Source organism: Dermochelys coriacea, chromosome 10 (assembly GCF_009764565.3).
Source record: "Dermochelys coriacea isolate rDerCor1 chromosome 10, rDerCor1.pri.v4, whole genome shotgun sequence".
In the NCBI taxonomy this organism is placed as follows: Eukaryota; Metazoa; Chordata; order Testudines; family Dermochelyidae; genus Dermochelys; species Dermochelys coriacea.
This window is the reverse complement of record NC_050077.1, coordinates 10915686-10938897: the sequence shown is the minus strand read 5'-3', so window position 1 is coordinate 10938897 and position 23212 is coordinate 10915686.

The following is a 23212-nucleotide window of genomic DNA, read 5'->3' as shown; positions in this document are numbered from 1 at the left end:
CCCACCAATGCATTTGTATACATTATTTGAGTCTTCTGACAGTTGCTCATAATTAAACTTTCTAATTAGATAATATGATTAGATTAAACAAACACAGTTTACAATAACACCCCCCCACACACACAAAAATCCTCCACCATGCTAAGTACTCCGATATCGTGGGGATGGGGCCCATAGAAATAAAGAGTCAGACAGACAGCAGTTAGAATTACTAGAGACACGATTTTGATCATGCCGTAAGAGCTGGAAGAAAAGTACAGTCATTGGGTTTGCACACTACAAAATATCTACAAATCCTCACATTTAAACATCACTTTGTTTCATTTAAAAAGTCTCCCTACTTTGTTCCATATAAATTAAAAGGTAGATGATTCACCAATTTTCATCTTGGTTCCACAAGTTATTTCATGGCACACCATACCTGCCAAACCAACAGCTTTAAAGCGCCACCTAATGGCCTTAGAATCAAGTACATATTTACGAGACTTGCATAGCAAATAAAACCTGGAGAGAAAGCAGCCACATTGTTTTGGGATTTTCTTTGCATTTTTGTAAAGGATTTATCCAAATGCCTGGCATGTCATTAGTAATTCTGAAGGTCTTCAGGGGAATAATTCCACAGTGGCTCCTTAAAACTGTTTGATAAACAAGCATTTTGAGTATGATAATGAGGTTAAAGCCATAGAAGAATTAATTAGAGTGGTTACAAGCTGCTGAAAACTTTGATACTCAAGTTGTCTTTGTTTAGTTACAATTTGACTGCCAAATGACTGCAATTTCATACGCATTTGTGCTGAGTGGCAGTGACATGCTCAGCCCTGCTAAATTAATCTCAGTTATTTCTTTTATTTATTAAAATATTTGCACAGGGCAGGATCAGTTTAGCTGATTAATCTATTTAGCAATGCAGCCCTGTTTTCAAGGTAGGTTTGTGCCTTGAAAGGCATACTGAAAATACATATATACATACATACTGGAGCCATGGGATAACATTAACAACTGTGATATAACTCACAGAAACTACATGAGAAAATTATAATTACATTACAAAAGAAATACCACAGTAGCATACACTAATGCACTTAGCTGTCAAACAAACAAGGTTCTTTAAAATGATTGAGTATTGAAAAGCATTACAAGACTGATAAACAGATACAATTTATTTTATGTAACATCTTTCATACTGCAGATCACAAACTACTTTATAATAATTTATAAATGCAGGTATTACAAATGTTGTGGAAGAGCTACATGTTAAATAAATGACTTACATTTGGTTACGTACTTACAAATACAAAGGAGGTAGTAGAATTTGCATATACTCTGCAAATTAAGATACCTTTGGATCAATTCCAGTTTACTATCATTTGGGTACCTGGTTACATTTCGGGAAACAGGTTCAGTGGAAGATTTAGAAAATAGAGATGTTTGGGTGGGATTTCATGGGGTTTTATCACAAACAATACATCCCACTATATGGAATTTGACGGCAAGAGGTTCCCTCAACACTATATTTATTTCAAATATCGCAAAATATACATGTACATAATACTTTCCCTTTGTTTCCAACAACATACCTAAATGAAGCAAAAGCAGCCCTATACCTCCACAATAATAGCAAATGAATACAAAATCAGATAGTAAATTTAAGTCTGTTATTTATTTTGAAATAATTGATAGTTGTTTCCCATTTCCTTTCAAACAGCTCTGAGTTCTGTGTTGCTCTTGCTGAGACTTGCTTCATTATCAAGTTTAGGTTGAGCCCATTCAGTCTTTGGGTCCTGCCGAGTTAGTGCATGCCATCAGAATTGCTTTTTTTGGCTAGCGTTACCAACAGTAACAGAGCAATTATATCTGTTTTACGGAGTTGCAACACTTCAGTAATATCTATAGGATACCATTGTGATAACTGAGCCTACAAATTTGTTCTAATTGTGAGCTCAACTGTAAAAAGTATGTTAAAGTTCATAAGATTTCAGAATAGCCTATAACAACAAATATTGATGAGAAAAGATATGAAAAGGTGACAGAAAAACTGAATTAATGTAAACAAAAAGACCTACTAATATAACTAAAGGACTATGTGAAGATCACGCCTGGTAAACAAAAAAATGTGGGTCCAGAAATCAGTGAACCAAAATTGGTGTGTAAGAAACGAGGCCTAATTGGTGGGCAAGGTAATAAAGGGATGGGCTATTCCATCCCTCACTCTCTTTTTAGGCCCTTAAAGAAAGAGACTTTGTGGGAAAAATAAGAAGAACAGATGGAAGCTACTGAAGCAAGCTTCACTGTCATGGCTGCTACACCCCCATCATCTGCTGGGATCCTATGCCTTCGCCATCTTGGTCCTAAGGGATGTCCTGACCAGACCCATCCAGAGAGAGGAACCCAGATAACATCACTACCTATTCTGGTTCCAACTAAATCTCAAACACCACCTGGGATGAAATTGGATCGGACTTTAACAACAGCTTCAGCCCATCTCAACTAACTTCTTCTCTTTTCCCCAAAATGACAGTTATCATCATCTCTGATGCAATCTAAGAGACTGTCAAACAAGAGGCTTTTCCATTTAAAAACTCTCTCCACCTAAGGGGAAAGGGATGCTGTTAAAATGAAAGCCATATTTAATACTTACTCAAATTTTTTAACTGTTTTTACTTCTTTTCTTCACCTTTAATAAAAGGTTAAAAGGATTTTTAATGATGTGTTTGTCATGGTACTAAACAGGCTGAGGTCTCTGTATATTAAAGCCTGAACCTTGCTTAACATTGTTTAATGGTGCACAGTGACTGGGTTATGTTAACACCTTTGGCTCATTTATTCCATCTAAGTTAATACAACAATTGTGGTATTTTAGGAACAAAAAGTTCTATGGTGAGCCTTAGGCTTATATAACTGACACAAACACAGTAACACTGCATGCTTAAGCATTCCCACACTTGGTGGTAGTGACCTCCGATAGAATGGAACTTCATTTATAGTGAAGTAGGATGAAAATTCTAAATTCCATGCATTCCAGTTTGTGCATTTAATTCCAGTCTAGTGACCCTCTTCTGCTTATTGTAAAGTTCTTCTGTGGGGAAGAAAATGACAATTATAAGAGGTTTCACTTTGCTTGGAAGGAGACAGATGATCTTACTTAATGCGGCATTTGAAAGAGATGCAAAACCAAACTAAATTAATTCTGTGAACACACAATGAGATATGGTCCAGGCTCTTTTATTTGCTTAAGGATGCCTGTTAACTCATTACTGACTAATATTTTATGTCCTTCCATACTGATATTCCAAACTGGAGCCACATAGGCCAGGTCCTCAGGTGTGGCTGAGAAATGCATAGAGCAGGGGATGCAAAGGCGATTTTATGCCACATTCACATTCTCTTTATACCGATCCAGCTGTGCACCAGACCAGTCCACCACCATAAATTAGAACAGCCCTAAGACTACTCCATCTCCTATATAGGCAGCAAGGGATATAGGGGACACTGCTAGCTTTCTACCACTAGAGGATCTACCTTGCATTGGAGTGATAATCTCAGGGACAGCTTTGCTGGGTTCAGGGAGATACTTTGCCATGATCACAGCAAAAAGCAGCCATAATAGGGAAAATTTAGGCCACATATCTTAGGCTCCTTTACAGAGGATGGGACTCCAGTGTGGTCTCCAGCACAGGATCTCTCCTACAAAATCTTTAAGCACAAGGACAATGCCACACTAACAGAACTAGACACGCAAGGATGTAAGCTAATGAAGACTTAATTCCCTTCTTCTGCTGGCTATTGATCTTTGCCATGAAGATGGAGCTGGCACATGTGATTCAAACCATGCTGCAGGCTGCACTAACTGACGGGACCAAAGGGATAAGGAAAGAATGAGCTGGTCCAGAACCACAGCTGGATGACAGGGCTGGCCTTAGACAGAGGGAACTCAGCTGAGCATTTGTTGACACTTTGGCTTTGTGTTTGCTTTCTCCATTTCACCACATTCACACTCTGGAAGTTTTGCACTGATTCACACTATCCCTTCTCCAACAATAGCACCCAGGGGCTGCAAGGTCCCCTGCCAAGCCAAATAATCACTTCCCAACAAGGGGTGCCAGGCAGTAACTTGGGGCCTCACAAATTGTAAGCCCAGCCCTGTCAAAAGATAAATAAGGGTTTGTCTCCACCATAAATGGAGCATGTCATTGCAGCACATGTAGACACACTCAAGTTAGCTGTGAAGCCATGGTAGCATGGGTTTCAGTGCGTGCTAGCTACCTGAGTAAGTGTTATGCTATACAGTACCCAGAGTCCTAGGTGGGCTTGTACATCCTGCACGGAATCCCGTGCTGCCACATCTTCACTGCTATCGACGTACCTGAGCTTGGATATCTCTACATATGCTGCAATCAGACTGCCATACAGACATAACCTAAAAGGCAGAAAATTCCCCAAAGGGATTGAAGAGTCCAGGCTAGAGGCATTTCTAAAGAGATGCAGTTAAAAAAAACCAACATGGTATATGCATATGTGTTGTCACTACCTTATTACCAGTCAGTGCTGGTGCTACAGTCATGTACACTAAGCCTTTAAATGGCAGCAGTTTATCTAAGTATTATACTCAACCTGCCTTGTATTGCGTCACTGGTATATTTTGCTAACAAGTGGAAGATGCATTCATTACACCTCTAATTACAGCAGGAATTGAACCAAATGCTCAATTTTAGTGGAGACTAATTTCCACTGCAGGTGTCCGTAATTAGCAGAGAATGAGTCCGTTGATGTTTGCAGACACAACCTTTCCAACTTTTTATTTGGAAATAAACTTCCTGAATATACAGCTCCCCCTTAATGTATGTGTGTAACTTTCCACTGTAATTCTGCATAAATATTTTAAAATAAATCAATAATGGTTTCCTCCAGTGACAGAACATAAATGAAATTTGCAGGGAAAAGAAAAAATATTTTTAGTGAAAACTGCATGAGGTTTGCATGGAAATTCTTCTCACCACTTCCCCTCCTGTTTCCTATAATCATAAATAATTCACCACCAAAATCCCCTGAGCAGGGACTGAACAAATGAAATAAACACAAGACCTGTAGATATCTATGTGCTTTGCAAAAGATGTAAACAAAATTCTATTTAAAACTAGATTTTCACTTGTTGGGAAACTTGCATATAGATGGAATTGTGCTTGAGAGGCTGAGATTGATTCCCTTATCAGGCTCGGTAAGTTGGCTATAACAAAGCAGAGCGTTTGCAGTGAGCTCCTATATTTCAAACGTGGGGAAGGAAAAGTAATTGCACAGAGATGGTTACAATTCATAGTAAACATACGTTACTAAAACAGGTGAACAATTCAAACGTCACATATTTGCCAAGGTAGGGGACTGGGCCAAGCTTTCTGCTGTCAACTGCAAGATGTTGCTAGACCTTCCTGCGTCTGTCTCATCATTCTCCAAAGATCTTGAAGGCAAAGAACCTTGTTACTGAATAATCCAGTTTTAGATCAGTGGAATACAATTTGCAATTGTAGGATGATGTTGTATACTTTCATGCTACTGGTGTCAATATCACTCATCCCCTCCTCCCTCTCTCCCCCGCAGTTCAAACATAATTTCTAGTAGAAGAAACGAAGCCATCTAGACAGAATACTGTTTCAGATTGGGAGCCTGTTGAGGCCGCTGCTCCTGCGGTGACGCCTCTCTGATCTCTAGGGGTTAACTTGAGAATTACAGCTTGACAGTGGGATAGTATCTTCTCAAAGCAATAATAAATAATAATAACCACCAAAGTGTGAACTTGCTTAACTATTTTTAGTTCTCATTACAGAGACACAATTAGAGCACTGCCTGGAGACATGTACTGTGTGACAGGCACCGCCTCGGCCCTGTCACAGCATTGCATTCTCCCCTCACTGAAGTTGGTGTAAATCAGGAATTGAAGTCAATGGAATTACATCAGTGCTGAAGTAACTTGGAGGAGAATCAAGCCCAGCGTTAGGCCAGAGTGCATTAATCCTGACCTGCAGCTGCCTCTTTTAATCTACTAATGGGTGATACTGAAAGGAAAAAGAGTCAATAGAGATAGATAAGAAAGGAAAAGCAGAAAGAATATAACAATAGGAGGAAGGGAAGAGCTGTAGAAAGAGAAGGGTGACAGGCATCTTATCAGAAACACCACCTTTGGTTGCTCACATTGAGGGTAATGAACTTAGAAAATCCAACTCAGGCCAGGTGTCAGGAAGTGGGACAAGTGACAAGAACCACCTGACCTGGAAAATGCATTTGAAAATAATAGATGGAAAGGGCAAAGCATGTTGCATTTCTTGTGGCACAAAAATTCTCCCTGATTGAATCACTTTTTTTTTCCTCAGAAGGATTTAGCCCACAGCCCCAGAATTAGGGTTCAACCCTCGTAGCACATCCATTTGTTCCTCTCCTCCCACCATTTACCTGTGAATTAACCGCAAAGACAGCACGTGCTCAGCAGGCACCAATGGAACCTGCTCCAACTACTGCTTGTCACAGCCCAGTCCTGGGTTTTAACAACCTTTATTTCAGTTTCCTGATCTAAAACTTCTAAGTTACCTCTAAACCACTGGGATGGCCCCCAATAAGCTCTTCTTGTCACTTCATTCCTGACTAGCAACTCCTTAGCTGTTCTAATCTCAGGCCTCTCCTGAGCTACGACTGCCAGGCACGCTCAATACCTAGGCCTAGATTCCCAACAGGTATAAACTGACATAGCTCCACTCAAAACAACGAAGCCATGTGGATTTACATCAGCAGATGTTGTTTCTGATGTCAAAAATGCTTCCTAAGGGCAAATTCATCCATGTGACTTAAGCCAGACATGAACCTAGGTTGCCATAGATAAAAGGTTTATGCATTAAATCACAGCTCATCTACTCCTAAATACTGGTATAAATTCAAAGATCATTTCCCCCAGCATGTGCATTGTGCTTTGAGATAATTTACCAGCAAGTTAGGGGAAAAAAAGAAAACTGGAGTTCAGGTCATTACATTATTCTGCTGTTGACCCTATTTGTCCCAAAACAGCCTGTATGCTGAAGGACGCTTTTGTGTGTATTGTACTGGAGACAGTCATTACTGATTCATCTACAGGGCAAAAACACCAGTTTTGTGAGGCCACATTTATTGTGTGGTTTGGTATTATCTGTACAGGGGACCCCAAATCATATTAATTGTGAGACAACTGCATGAAAACTAGGGCTGTAGCAAGGTTCCATCACACAGTTACAACAAGGTTTTGTCCCATCTACACAGGCAAGACCAAATCACATTATGACACTATGAGGGGGCTATCATGTTATAATACTGTAGCTGTCCTGCTGAGTGCTTGCAGATGTTGGGGACATGCAGCTTGGTTTTCCATTGGAGAAGAAGTCAGTGTCATGGAGGCATTTTTAAAGCATACCTTGTTTTATTTAAATTATATACATCAGTTCTTGAACAGAGGTGGTCACAAATGGTATGCAGAAAACCCATCTTTAAGAAATCTCAGCCCAACATCAGTGCCCAGTTTTTAGGGAGCAATTCTTATGAATTATTTGCCATAAAAATTGACTAGCTAGAGAGATGAAGGCACAGAACAAACTCTCTTGATATTGGCAACAGCTCCTCCCAAAAGAAACTACAACCCAAAACAATCAAGAATATAGCATTTCTTCAAAGACTCAACACTAGCTGTTAACCATACCATATGATGATCAAAAATCCAATTTGTGGCATAAACCTGGTCTTTTGTAGGAGATGAGAGAAAACTGATGTCATCAAAGGGAAAATATCTCAGCTTTGTGAAAGATTTGCATGGGTAAATTCTGCAATTATTAAAGGTACCTCCAGGCAATCCAGTTAAATTCAATAGGGTTGCATGGGTATAACTCAAGATAGAATGTAACCTGCAATTCATAATCTATTCTGTATTCTCCTGGAGTCTGTAGCTGTGTTGTGCTGATATTTAGCTGTTCTATTATGAGCTTCTTACTTTGATATGAATGAATACATTGATGATAGAAAGCCTGGGCAAAGTTAAACTCAGGGGGACTGCAAAAGGGTTTTTTGTTTATTGTTTAAAATTACTTCAAATCCCTTCAGTGGTTTTATTTTGGGCACCAGGATTTTTTAAGAGATCCAGAAGAACTTGCAGAAAATATCAGCTGCCTATCTCACTTTGAGTTATTTTTTTTCAAGCAGTTTGTTGCAAGATAATTAAATATACCCCACGCTAACAAATTCTGTGTCTGTGGAAGCAGAAGTGAGAGAATTTGCTAGTGAAACAAAATAAAACAGTTGTAAAAGAAGATTATGTCAACGGGTTGTGCTGCAGCACTGATCTTTGGGAGATAACACCAGTAGCCCACTCCTCCATCCCAAAGTTTGTGGGGGAGAGGGTACACTGATGACCATCTTCTGAAGTCCAGAGATAGCAGGATCATAGAATGTAGCAATTCATTCAACACATATGCACACCATCAGTTAACTGTACATATGCAGCATGGGATATCAAGTCACAATATTCAGCCCTCGGACCATGGGTCTATACTGGGCCAGGTAAGACTGCAGCTGCACTAAATTTAGGTAGGATATTTTTTACTGTTCTAGAGCCCAGTGCAAAGTATCCAGTTGACAACAGTGAAAAAATATATGCTAGCATGGTTAAGCCACTATAGTGCTTTGGTATTACTGACTATTTGGCTGGGTGACATACTGGCAGCAAAATTGAAGGTCTGAATGAACATGGAGACTCAGTGCTCACTGGGTTGCATTTGAAAAGGGGATGCCTACCCTCAAGTCCATTGACACAGCAACAGATATGCTCCAAAGCCCCACTGAAGTCAAAGAAAGACTCTCAATGGGCTTTGAACCAGGCCCAGTGTGGGGAAATCCAGGAGGACTAATTCCCTTTTTGCTTCAGCAAAAGGTATCCCTGCCAGGTCGAGTTTAGGATTTAGTTGATGAAGCAGGGTTAGGGGAACTCAGGACCGAATGCACATAAGAACTAATTTCCGTTTCATCCCAGGACAAGATGATCCACCAGATGGGAGCTGGGGTACAAAGATGGAACAATATGGGGGAAAAACAATGCTGAATGCAGGGAGGCTGAATGGCCTTCTCATCCTAGGAGGGAGAAGTCACACCAGGTGAGTGGTGCAGTGCACTGGTAGAGGATTGTGAAAGCCCTTGGTTGATTTTGCTTGAAAATTCCCTTAACATCTGCTTTCTTCATGTATCCTTATAAAAGTGATCCTCAGCACAATGACAACAGCGCATCCTGTTTCTCTTCATCATTATTGTGAAGCTTTACTGGTGGGGAGGTGCAGTTATTGTCAGTCTTCAGCACTAGGTCAGGTGTGAAGCTCTCCTTTTCTATCCTCTCTCCTTGTCTGTTAATAAGTGAGAACCAGCTTGTGCTGGAAATGACTGATCCAAAAGACTGGAGAAGTTTCATCTCTCCCATCATTCCAAGTAACTATTTCTAACTTCCCTCAACAATCAGACAGCTCTGCTGCTGCTGCTGTATTGTTTGCATTTACGGCTCAGTCCTGCAAGGTGCTGAGTACTCCCAACTCCCATTCAGCACCACAGATAAGTATTCAGCACATTGCAAGATCAAACCCACAGAAAGCAATACCATATAAACTCACTCTCTCCAAAGCGTGAAATCTGACTACAGGCCCTGTGTGAAAGAGCCATTGCCCTACCCACTGCCTCATGTGTCTGCAAAGCCTTTGCTGCGTAAACAACAACAACAACAATCTCCCCCTCACATTTTGAACCTTCTTCTAGCCAAGCCATTGGGCCAAGTGAATATAAAACTTTAAACATAAAGAAGCAAGCAAGCTCTCATTTGCAATTTTCTCCCAGTAAACCCGCTAACACTGAAGACAGCGTTACAAATTCTCAGAATATTTAACTGCAATCAAGGGATTACCCTCCATCATTATCCTATAATGAAGAGAACAGGTTAATAGCTGTCCCTGCCATTTCTAAATAGAGTACTATATAATTATGGGTTGTTAACGCACAACCCTACCACAGCATATCTGTAACCTAACACAATAACAGCAGTTATGTTTCACAAGACACTTTGATTTCTTGTAGTCTTTATGAGATTTTAGTAATCACAGTATTTATGGGAGGTGGGGGGAGGAAGAGGGTAAATCTTTTTCTTCTTCTTTTTAAAAAATTTTTGTTTACCACACAGTTCTTACAACTTTTCTGACATGCGAGAACTGCCTGGGGGAAGCCAGTCTCTAGCAAAGCAGCCAGTAAGCAATTTATTTATGGTAAGAACCGGGGTGTAGTTACAAAAAAAAAAAAGGCACATCTCACTTCCCGGGTGTGTGCGCGATTATAAACAAGTGATAGAATGATGACCAGGAGCTGGCCTTTAATAACCCCCTTCCCTTCCAAGCACTTTAATTTCTTTTCCTCCGTATAATTCCCCTGACCACATACATCTTTCCTTTCCTTTCCTTTCCTTTCCTTTCTTCTTTGTAATGTTAACAAGGGAGAGGTGCCAGTTGACTCTTGTTATTTGTACCTTGCTCTCTGGCTCCTCCGGTCTGACAGCAGCTGTCCAGCTGCAGAGGGATTTGGGGTGGAAAGGGACATCTGCCATGGTCTGTAACCCGAGGGTCCCCCCACCCAGCACATGAGATGCCTAGTCAAAGGCCAAATGCTGATCTTGTTTGCCCAGTGCAATCCCAGTGACTTCAATACGGTAGCACAGGCTGCAAGCAAGGGTGACTTTTTGGACCCCAGTGGGAAATAATTGGGTATATGTAGGAGGTGCCCGTGTTGCATGGGCCTAAAACAGCATGAGCCCAATTGCCCAACAGAGCATAAAAAAGGTGCATACAAATATTCATGATCTTAGGGAGGGTTCAGTTTAACCCTCCTATCCCCTCACAAAGTAATGTTCAATAGCCCTTTTCACTGCATGCCCGAGTAATGAGGGATGAGATGAAGCTGCCATAAGTGCCTTTCTATTATGACAATTCTTAAGAGAATAAGAGGCAAGAGCCAGCACTAATGAGATTCCCATAGGGGTCTCCCCCATACCATTCAGGCAAAGTGTCCATTGGCTGCAGCAAAAGGAACACTGCAGGCATAGCATTTGCACTGGCCTAGATGGGTAGGGCATGATGCAAACAACTTGTCATAGGTGACTGCATGGTTTTCCCCACAGTAAAATGGGTGTTAATTACAACTATTACAGAGAGGCAGCATGAGCCAGTAGAGAGTGGCTGCCAGGTCCAGCTGGTCAACTTTTTTTTGACAAAACTTGCCCTTTTGTGCAAACTGAAAAGTTTCATGAAAACATATTGGTTTCAACAAAAATTTAAAATGAGATGATTTTTATGGTCGAGGATGGAATTTCTGGTCAAAACAAGAAACTGAAATCCCTGAATAGTCATTAGCCCAGTGATCGGAGCACTTGCCTGGAATGTGGGAGACTCAGGTTTGTGTTGCTGCTCCATATCAGACAGAGTGTGTGTGTGTGTTCTTCTAACACTACATAGCCAATGATGGAATTGCAGGGCCACTGTGCCACGGCCTACAAGCTTACTGCATAATGTATCAGAGTCTAGACTACAGTGTTCCCTTTGCTTCTTTTACAAAGGCGCTCCTCCTGAACCTGTCCCATGGATGGGTGAGAGAACCCATCTCCCCTACTACCCTATACCATGTGAGCAAGTTAAAACTGCTGGCAGCAGCTTTAACTTGCAGCCTCTGTATACACTGTTTTACATGGCTTTTGGGTGCAGCATGTAGTGACCAGTATGGACCCCACACCTGCTTTTGTTTGACAGTGTCCCCCTTCCTAACCAACAATTCTCTCATATGTACAAGTTCCAAGAATAGCTGTGGCCTCCCTCACCCCTCTGCTGAAGGAACAAAGGGTCTATCTTACATACTTGCCTAAATCGTGGGGATCAGCTATAGGTATTTTGTGAGCAGATACCCTGACTTCAATGGGAGCCAGACCCCTTATGCTAGGGTGGTACATACTTATGAATGTAATCCAGCGTTTCATCTGTAGCTTATTTCAAGGGAGGGTCTTTGCTGCAAGGAAATGCACTCCCACACATATTCTCTTTCCTCCCCCAGCCTCCTCACACTCTACAAATGCTCCTGCCTTCACATGACTCTTTGCAGCATACTAATTAAATATTTCAAATGGTTTTATCCATGGTTAAGCAACGATAAAATTTTAATGATTTAATTAGCAAGCTCCAGGAAAAAAAATAATAATGAAGAAAGGCGGGTGCAACTGTCCTGGGCTTTCAGTGTCTCTCTTTCATGTTGCATTAGAATTGCAGGAAGATGCAACACTTGACAACCATTCTCCTACTGTGCTCTGCAGCGGACACCCCATCCCAGGCCCTTGGGGAGATTGTATTGTAGTGAGTTATGCCAGCTCTCAGCTGTGTGTCAAGAAGGGCATCTCCCTAGCACAAGGCGGTAATTTGCCTGTAGGGGGAAAACAAATCAGCTCTCGTTTGGCCCATTAGCCTTGAACTGAAGTGGAAAAGCCTGATGCTATTTTCCAAAGGATAAACTGAAAACAGGTTCTTTTTAACATCTCCTCAAGATTTTGGTAATTTTCTTTATGGTTCACTGCTTTACTCTCCCAGGCCTCTGCGTTCAGGACTTATTAAAGGAAATTCCAGTTGTTCTGTGTTACATGTTTTGGTGGAAAAAACTAATTATCCTGTTTGAATAATTTACTTATTATAATTTGGATATTTTTCTTCCGCTTTCTTCTCTCTCTCAGATTAGTCTGTGCAAATTGCTGCACAGGTATTACTGACACAGATCACGATACAAAGACTGTCTGAGTCTGCCTCTGGGATACAGCTATTCCAATCAACCCTTTCTGCTTCCCCTCCCCAACCACAGAGAAGTCAGTTATAATATTCTTCTTCATAACATGCACTGTGCTCTAATATGCATATTGAATACCAAAGGCAGGCTAGGAGGGGGGAGGGCAGAGAGTCTGGATTGTTCACTCATTAGAAAGTGTCCCCTGTTCAGAGATGTTAAATATGCCAACAGGCAATCTTACCTCTCAGTAGAAGTCAGAAGGATGAATGGTGTGCTTTGCTACTGCTTTAAGAGTTAGAGAGGAGACCGAGCACAAGGAGGGCACAGAGAACATGCATTTTACAGCAATTAGAATTTCAGCCCATTGTAATTTATACATTTATTTAATCATTGTTTTAGTTTAGAAAATTTGCAGTTGGCAGAGATCTCATTCTGTCAGATGCCACAAAGCCTGCTCCAGAAAGACCAAGGCTTTGTTCACAACTGGTTATTGGAAAAAGTGGTTGCTGTGCAGTCACTCAAAGCACTGTGATATCTATATCTCATTATAGTCATTCTTGTCAGTCAGACTCCCCCGTAAGAAGGAATAGTTGGTTACGATCTATGTATGTGTGTGTGTGTGTGTGTGTGTGTGTGTGTGTGGTTACCTACATGGTACTCATTTGTTTTGCGCTATATTTTATTGAATCCACTCTATTCTAGTCTGGTTCTTATACAATGCTCAGGCGTAGTCTCCACCTAAAAATTAGACTGACCTAGTTAACATCACTAAGTGGGATGAAAAATTTTGCACCCTCTGCAACACAGTTGGATTCACCTGACCTGCACTGTGGACATGATTAGGTCAGCGGAAGAACTCTTCCATCAACATAAGCTACCACCTCTAGAAGAGATGAATTACCTACATGGACAGAAAAAACCCTTCTACTCTGACACTACAGTTGCACAACTGCAGTGCTCTAGCTGTGCTGCTGTAGTAAATGTAGTGTAGACATGTCCTCAGCACCATGACATCTGGGCATCACCTGTGCCTTTAGTCTGCAAGTCCTTTGGAGCAGGGATTCTATTCTACTTTTGGCACATTCAACCAATTGTAAACCACTGGATACAACTAATAGCACTATAGAAATTATTAATAATAAACCATTGTTTATTTATTGTTTACCACCAAGTGATAATATGGATGGTGAGGCATCTGGAAAGATAAGAAGAACAGCCCAGGGAGCAGCTGTAGAATTTATATGAATGTAGAGAGAGATTGGACTGAGTACCACGAGTTCTACTTAAAATTCAAACTTCTGGTTTTTGGCTTCAGAAGCAAACTGGGTGATATGTGTATATCCTAAAGTTCCTTTTTCCTGCACTTTTTTATACTGTTCCCTGACTATGAACCGCATGCTTTTCAACACCATTCTTTTCCCCAGCGGGAAAATGACAAGAAGAAATAAGGTGCACATATCAAAAGTGTTGCAAACCATTTTATTCTGTTCCACTTCAGCTGATATTTTCCAGTTCATCTGTTTTGTCCAGCCTCCCCCTGCCCAAGAGTCAAAGAGTTTGATGTTCTGGAGCCAATGGAATTATGCTGATTTACACTAGCTGAGTATTTGGCCTTTTATCTTTAAATATTAAGTAAACAAGAATCATGACTTATACTCCCAGTATTTAGACTGGATAAGACGACAGAAGAGCTTCAGGCCACACCAGACCCTTGTCGTCTGTTACATTTTTTTGCTGATCTTTCTCCAATACTTAATGGATCCACAACATCCCTGTCATTCCTAGGGAGCCTCTGTCTTTTCCCCCTACTTTAAATAACCCAAGTCATGGCTACAATTTTTGCATGAGAAAGACTAGGTGGGGTTTCCTTTGGAGACCCTCAGTATTAACCCTTAATCATCCGTAAGGGTTTTAACACAAGGCATGTCCTCCCCCACAAAGGATAGGTGCACAATCTCAGCATTGATCCTTACCCTGATGACCTGGGGACTGAAAAACAGGGATGGGGAATCAAAGTATATCTATCTTCCTAAGAAGAAAAGGAGTACTTGTGGCACCTTGGAGACTAACAAATTTATTAGAGCATAAGCTTTCGTGAGCTACAGCTCACTTCATCGGATGCTGTAGCTCACGAAAGCTTATGCTCTAATAAATTTGTTAGTCTCTAAGGTGCCACAAGTACTCCTTTTCTTTTTGCGAATACAGACTAACACGGCTGCTACTCTGAAACCTATCTTCCAAAGGATTTTCTTTAGTGTCTATCACTGTAACATCTAACTATTACCATGTAGCATTGTACAGCACTGCCACCTTAGTTCATTGATGCTAACAATGGATTGAAGCTTGTGATATAGACAGGCACACACTAGTCATTTGTGGCCTGTTTTTCAGAGGTTCCTAGTGTGACAGATTGACAATTTCCTGCAATGTCTCTGAATTAAGTTAAACCTTATTGAATAAGGGTTTATACCTTTGGGGTACATTGTATAAAAACTGAAATTGTGTATATGTTATTGTGGCATTGTACATATCTTCTCTAATAGGAATGGGGATGCTAATATATTTCCTCCATTATCAGCCCTTTGGAGCCAACCCCTGGAAGGTGCACATATCCTTGTTCAAACTGGATTCTCCAGGGACCAATAGACAAAGAAAGGGTTTTTGGATAAATACCCTGGTTTTAAACTGGCTCAAGTCCTTCTTCCTGATTCAGCAAATGGACAGGACCGCTGGTCCACAGAGGGCCACGATCCTTAGGTTAGGGTTGAAAAGGGCATACTGAGGTCCCATCAGACCGAGTGCTTGTTCTGAGCTGAAGCTAGGATGAAGTGGTAGCCACAAGGAATCTCCCGTGGGTGGGGATTTGAAGGACTACTCCTGCCAGAATCCATGTTAGGGTTGCAGTTAACTGTAGTAAACATATTAGCATGTGTATAGGTTCTTTTATTGTTTTAAATAAGTTTTCTCTGTAATGCTTTTTATCTTAAGAATAAAATAAGCTTGACTAGAAAGAACTCTGCGGTACTTAAAACTGTAGCAATTACATCTGTTGACCATCTCTGAAGAGAAAGCAAGCATGTGCGTTGGGCAACCTGTTTGTGCTGGGAATAATGCAATGAAGGCAGGAAACTGTACAGCCTGGAAATACCTCCGTCAGAAGGGAGAGAGATGCATATCTCCACCCAAGAGAGGTGTGGGTGCCCTTGCTGGACCATTGCAGGGAAATACAGGTACAATAGCCCTGTGACAACTAGCACCCAAAGATCTTACTGAAGCAAATGTGTGTTCTCTGTAGAGGAGTTGGTGAGGAGAGTTGGCAGGAGAGGAAAGAGGAGCCACAGAGATATAAAATATTTGGGATCCATGCATCTTCTCTGGCTTTCCATACACGTTAAAACACTGTGATTATTTTCAGTCCTTTCGAAAATGGAAAAATCTTAAATTACAGGTGAGATTGACACTGATGAGAACATGGCCAAGGCATGGAGACTCCACGCTAGAATTACTAACTACTTTGCTGCATAGGCATGGTCTGTTTTTAAGAACTAAGCTGGACAGAAGCAAACCATCAAAGTGTAGCGATATCTTTAAAAACCTCAAGCAGAGATTCTCAAAGTGGTTTGCTTTAGTAAAACATCTATCTGCATTTCCATTATAATCCCTGTTTAATTCAACTGTAAAAATTTTCTTGGTACTGAGACTTGTAATTTAAATTCTTAGCCTGGGAATAAATTTTTACTTTACACATTTTGAATATAAATTCGGCAATAGCTCAGTTAGAGGAGAACAAAATGGTCTCCTAGAAGTTTACCTGTTACAGAAGTTGGGAAGAAATGGGGGATTTGCACATTTGAACAGTGAGAAAAATCCCATTACCACCCTGGCTGACTTGTGCATATGCATGATGCCTGACATGAGGAATTAATTCAGAGGTTACTAGATATTCTACAGCTTTGTCAAGAAATATAGAAGGAGTAAGAAAATTTAATAAGCAAACCTTATGAATGAAACTATATTTGAGCACTTTGATGAGCTTAACTAAGAAATGCTAGAAAATTTCCATGGAATCAAGGTCTTGGTCTTTATCATTTACCAGTCTGAACTTGGGATACTGAAAAGATCACCTAAAATCTCCAGGATGAAGACTGTGGTCAGCAACTCCATTCCTCTGGAACAGTGGAGATTTATGGCGCCAACATAAAGCTCATTTGTGCAGGACTCAGAGCTTTCTCAGGGGCTGGTCTAAGATTGTGAGATGAACTCCCACAGGGAGTAAGAACCACCATAAACATCACCAATATTTAATTCTAATTGGGTCTTTGCTAATAAAAACACACGGCATGTCATACATTAATTTAAAAAAATCAAAATATTCAAAATATTGTTTTTTAAATCCACAAATGATTTTCCCCCTGAGGAGAGGCTGAGAGAAAGAAAGATCAACCATACCTGACAGAGGGTAGTTATATCAGTTAGTGGACTTCTAGAAGGTCTCAGACACTGTGATGATGGATGTAGTACAAGAACATTAATAGAATAGAACAGAACCTATTCATCCCTAACTGATTGGAAAAACAATACTCTCATCCATTATTCTTAGCATTCCTTTCTGATCTCTCTCTGGGTGAGGGGTAGGATGTTGCTTCCCCTCCAATCATGGTTACAGAGTGAACTGCACCACTGTCCCATCTCTGAGGGCAGTCCCCTCTCTCAGCCCAGGTGACAAGCCCCAAGCTTTCACCTCTCTCAGGGTGGACTCACATGGTTCTCTCACTCAGACTCAGTCCTGGCTTACAGGCCCCTGTGTACTAATGATTACCACCTCAGAATACCTGACTTAGGTTCAGTACCTATAGCTCTACTCTCTGGGGCTTATGAACAGTGGCATATACACAGGCTTTCTGATTTTTGGTTTTAACTGATAAACACAGATAAAACTTGCTAATACATACCCCCTCCTGCACCCCACCCCTCATCCCTGGCCTGACCCCAGAGCCCACATCCCCAGCCAGAGCCCTCACCCTCTCCCACACTCCAGCTCCCTGCCCTAGCCTAGTGAAAGTGAGTGAGGGTTGGGGACAGCAAGCGATGGAGGGAGCGGGGAGGGAGCGAGTGGACGCCGGACCTCGGGATGGGGCAGGACAGGGACGGGGCCTCAGCTGAGGGGCTGGTGTTCGTTCGTTTGTGTGATTAGAAAGTTGGCAACCCTACTTTGAGGGTGTCAACAAGGGTGATCCAGTTGGTATAGTATACTCAGATTTTCAGAAAGCCTTTGACAAGGTCCCTCACCAAAGGCTCTTAAGGAAACTAAGCAGTCATGGGATAACCCGGAAGGTCCTCTCATAACTGGTGAAAAAGATAGGAAACAAATGATAGGAATAAAAAGTCAATTTTCACAATGGAGAGAAATAAACAGTGGGATCCGCCAGCACCAAGGATCTGTACTAGGACCTGTGCTGTTCAACATATTCATTATTTCTGGGAGAGAAAAGGGAGAGAATAATGAAGTGGTAAAGTTTGCAGATGATACAAAATTATCCAAGACAGTTAAATCCAAAGCTGACGGCAAAGAATTATAGATCTCACAAAACTGGGTAACTGGGCAATAAAATGGCAGATGAAATTCAACATTGATAAGTGCAAAGTAATGCACAATGGAAAAAAAAGTCCCAAATACACATCTATAATGATGGGTTCTAAATTAGCTGTTACCAATCAAGAAAGAGATCTTGGAGTCATTGAGGTAGTTCTCTGAAAACTTCAAGGGTAACAGAATGTTAGGAACTATTAAGAAAGGGATAGAAAATATGACAGAAAATATCATAACATCACTATATAAAAGCCTGGAGTGCCCACACCTTGAATACTGTGTCCAGTTTAGTTACCCCTTCTCAAAACGGATATAGTGGAACTGGAGAATGTTCAGAGAAGGGCAACAAAGAAGATCCAGATTATGAAATAGCTCGCATATGAGGAGAGGATAAAAAGATCCGGGCTGTTCTGCTTAGAAAAGAGAGGATTAAGGGGTGGGATATGATAGAGGTCTAAAAATCATGAATGGTGTGGAGAAAGTGAACATAGAAAAGTGTTATTTACCCTTTCCCACAATACAAAACCCAGGGTGAAATTAGTAGACAGCACCCAATGAAATTAATAGACAGCAGGTTTAAAGATAAACAAGAGGAAGTACTTTTTCACACAGTGTACAATTAACCTCATGCCAAATGCCATGGGATGTTGTGATGGCCAAAAGTATACCTGGATTCAAAAAAATAACTAGATAAATTCATGGAGGATAGGTCCATTAATGGCTATTAGCCAAAATAGTCAGGGATGCAACCCCAATCTTGAGGCAACCCTAAACATCTGACTGACAGAAGCTGGGAGGGGAAGACCGGGGTGGATCCATGGGCACCGACTCCGTGGGTGCTTTGGGGCTGGAGCACCCAGGGGCAAAAAATGGTTGGGGGGGCTGCCAGTGAGCGCTCAGCACCCATCAGCTCCCCCCACAGTGCCTCCCACCCACTGCTGGGCCCCCCCAATCAGTGCCTCCCTCTCCCTCCCATGATCAGCTGTTTTGCGGCGTGCAGGAGGCTCTGGGGGTGAGGAGGGAGGAGCGGGGATAGGGCAGGCTTGGGGGAGCTGGTAGAATGGGGTGCAATGAAGCAGGGCAGGAAGGGGTGGAAAGAGGCGGGGCAGGGGTGTGGCCTTGGGGAAAGGAGTGGAGTCGGGGTGGGGCCTGTGGGCAGAGCCGGGGATCAAGCACCCCGGCACATTGGAAAGTCAGTGCCTATGGGTGAACCTCTCAAAAACTGCCCTGTTCTGTACACTCCCCTTGAAACTCTGGCACTGGCTACTGCCGGAGACAGGATACTGGGCTAGATGGACCGTTGCTCTGACCCAGTATGGCAGTTCTTATTGTTTAATTTTCTCCTTGTTTTTCCTAATAGCCCCTTTTGACTTAATTCCCTACATTCAGGAAACTTCCTTTACAGCTATTCGACAATGGTATAATATATGCAGTAGATGTAACTAATATGGAACAGGCCTATGTCCTCCTTCCCACTCCCTCAATCAATTTTATCTTCATTTCTCTATTGGATTATATTGATTACTTTAGAATTTAAAACTGACAAGATCTAAAAAGAATTTAAAATACAAAATTTAAGGTTGCATGAAGGGACAATTATGTCTGAGTTACCATCTGACTTTTGCCAAACGCTCAACAATCACTCCCAAAACATCTAGAAAGTGGTTTACACAGAAGCAGATCAGAAACTGGATACTGGCTATCACAATGGCTGGACATATGATCAGCCAATGATAAATTTAAGATAATTTTTTCATTTTCTTCTTTTGTAGAAATTGCTTTATTGGAGATTCTGTTAAAACTAATTACAAAAAAGAAAGTGTGAAGCGAGAGAATGGAAAATATTCCATTGAAAACCCCTTGAAAAAGTCAGAATGCACCTTTTCATATATGCACAGTTTTTTTTCTTTCAGTCTGTGTAAGTGGATTTTAATTTTACTGCAGTGACTGTCTATCATTGCTCTCAAAACATTCTGGTAGCAGCATGAGGCAACACAAAACTGGAAATGACATAGTCCTGGATATAAGACAAGTGCAGGGTTGCCAGGTGCCCAGTTTTCAACTGGAAAGTCTGGTCAAAAAGGGGCCTGGCAGTGTCCAGTCAGATGTACTGACTGGACACCAAAAGTTCAGTTATTGTGGGGCGAGGGGAGGCGCTGGGTCATGGTGCTGGGGCTGCCTCCTACCTGAAGGCAGCTCCTTGTCAGGCTGCAGCCACTCCTGTCTCAGTCCTGGAGCAGAGGGAATCCATGAGGTGGAGATGATCCAGTGAGGAACTGTGGGGGAGGAGCAAATGAAAGGTATGGGACCTTGGGAGGAAGAGGTGGAGCGGGGGGGTGGGGGGAATTGGAGGAAGAGATGGGAAAGGGGCAGGGCCTCAGGGGTCCAGTTACCAGCGATGAGAAAGGTGGCAACCCTAAACACATGACTGCAAAGTGCTGAAGGTGGCAGAATCCTGGACATATGGTATAGTCCCACAAACTTCTGGAAATTTGTTCAGGATGTTAGGCACATATTCACAAGCTGCCAGAAACGCCATGTTCCAGCATACATAGCATAGGCGCACAATTCCAGACATGCCAATATTCATATGTCCTCAGAAGAAAAATGTGTAATAAATCCTGAACAGCAACTGTGCCCATTCACCATACAAACAGCATGTGTGTGTTTTTCCACTGTCCAGGAATCTCATCGATAATCCTACATATTGTTTTCCATTTCCCCTCCAGTATTATAATTTCTGTCAAACTGCTCCATCACCATAGAGCCTAATTGTGAAATGATCAAACAAAGAATAAAGGGACAAACTTGCCAGACTTGACTTTGACTAGTTCCTATTTTCTTTGTCTAGGTGAGTGTGATAGGTATTTCTTCTCCAGGCCTTAGTGGACTATCGACTTGGGAACACACCATTATTTGTCTCCTTCTACAGTTCCCCACAGCTGAGAGCTTGCATTACAACTATTTTCAGCAAACTAGAAGACTGATATGAGACTTCGTGAAGGAGTGTGAAAGACTGGCTGAAGCCTACAACTGGGTTACCCGGAGTGTAATCAAGCAGGCCTTGTCCCACTCTAGGGCTCAGCAATTTAAACAGAAGCAGGAAGCAGCAGAGCTCTGGCGAGTCCAGGCAGGCTACAGTGGGTGGTGGTTTCTCTCTCCGGAAACTAGTCTTCAGGAGTCTATTCAGTGACTTGGTTTTATGGATTTTAAGTTTGGGATCTCTGAACCAGGGTCCTGATAAACTGTTTATTGTAATTATTCCTGTCTTGAAACCTTGCTAACCTAATTAAAGAGGGACATGCTATTTGGTTAATGTTTGGCTTCTCCTTGCCCCAACTGGGGGAAATTATGGCAAGGACACAGCTTTTCTGGTGATCCCTCAGCAACCTCCTCTGAAAAAGCCCTTGAGGTCAATACATTTAGGCTGGAATGGACCCAGAGAAGTGAATTCCAGAATTGAGCTTCTTCCATGGAAAAAGTTCTGGCCTCAGCTTCCATATGAATACATCTAGGGACCATCTATCAATTAATCCATCTCAGACTATTTCAAATGCCAGGGTAAGACATGAGGAGAGAAGTGGTTTCTAAGCTACCAGGACCCACACCATTACAGACATCATACTGTAGATCCAATTCAACACCTTGAATTGTATCCAAAGACTAGATGGATGCCAGGGCAATCTACAGAGAACAGGGATAACTTGGTCCATTATGTAAGTAGCAAGTGGCATTCTGTGATCTTCAGCTGTAGTCCCAATATAAAGTACACTGCAGACATCCATTCTGGAAGTGATAAAACTACAGATTATTGCTGTGAGGTCTCTGGATTATGATTCTCTGAGGTCTCTGGACTGTGATTATTTTAAAGGTAGAGGAACCCAAATGAAATTCAAGGAAAACAGGTAATATTTCAAAATTCTGAACACTTAAAAAAGTTTCCTCTGCTTAAATTAGTAAATATTTTACTTAAAGATTTACACAGGAAATTACATTTTCCTATAAAAAGTTACTGTGCCAAATCCTGAAAGTAAATTAAGTCATTAAAGTGTGAAAGTCTTTTTTATATTAAAATCTCAATGCAACCTTAACTACAGATTCCTGCCAATGCCTATAAAATATCTAATGTTACAAAACATTGGCCAAAATTTTCCAAAATGGGTGCCTGAAGTTAGACTCCTAAATCCTTTTTGCCTGAAAGCTACTAGGCACTCACCGCTTTTACAAATCAGGCCACTTACGTGCCTATATATAGACTTAGCCATTAAGTAAATAATCATCACAAGCCTCCCCCCTGCTATCAAGTATTAATATAATCTGAGTTAGTAATATTATCTTACGCACCTATAAGTTTTGTTTCCAAGTGCCAATACCCCCAGGTGTGTTGTGACATTTAATCCATCACTCTGCAAAGTGCTGTGAGATCCCTTGATGAAAGGCACTAAAGATGCGTTTCCAGATCCTTTTCAGAACTCTGGGAATATTTAAAAACCATTGGAGCTAAAAGGAAGAAGGGAGACCCCTGCAAAGCCCCTTCTTCCTCTGTGATTTACAACACATGCTCTCCAAAGGAAATATAAGCAATTCCCGTTTATATACACTGCCAATCAGAATTCTGCCAACCGGAGCTCTTTTCCCTCTACCTATGCTCTCTTCTATTTTTGTTTTTCTCTCACACTCTTTCTTCCCTTTAATGGTAAGGAAGGCAGACCTACTATAAGATGTGTACTTTTGAGGAAAACAACATACAGCACCTCACTTCTAGCTTATTAGGACTAT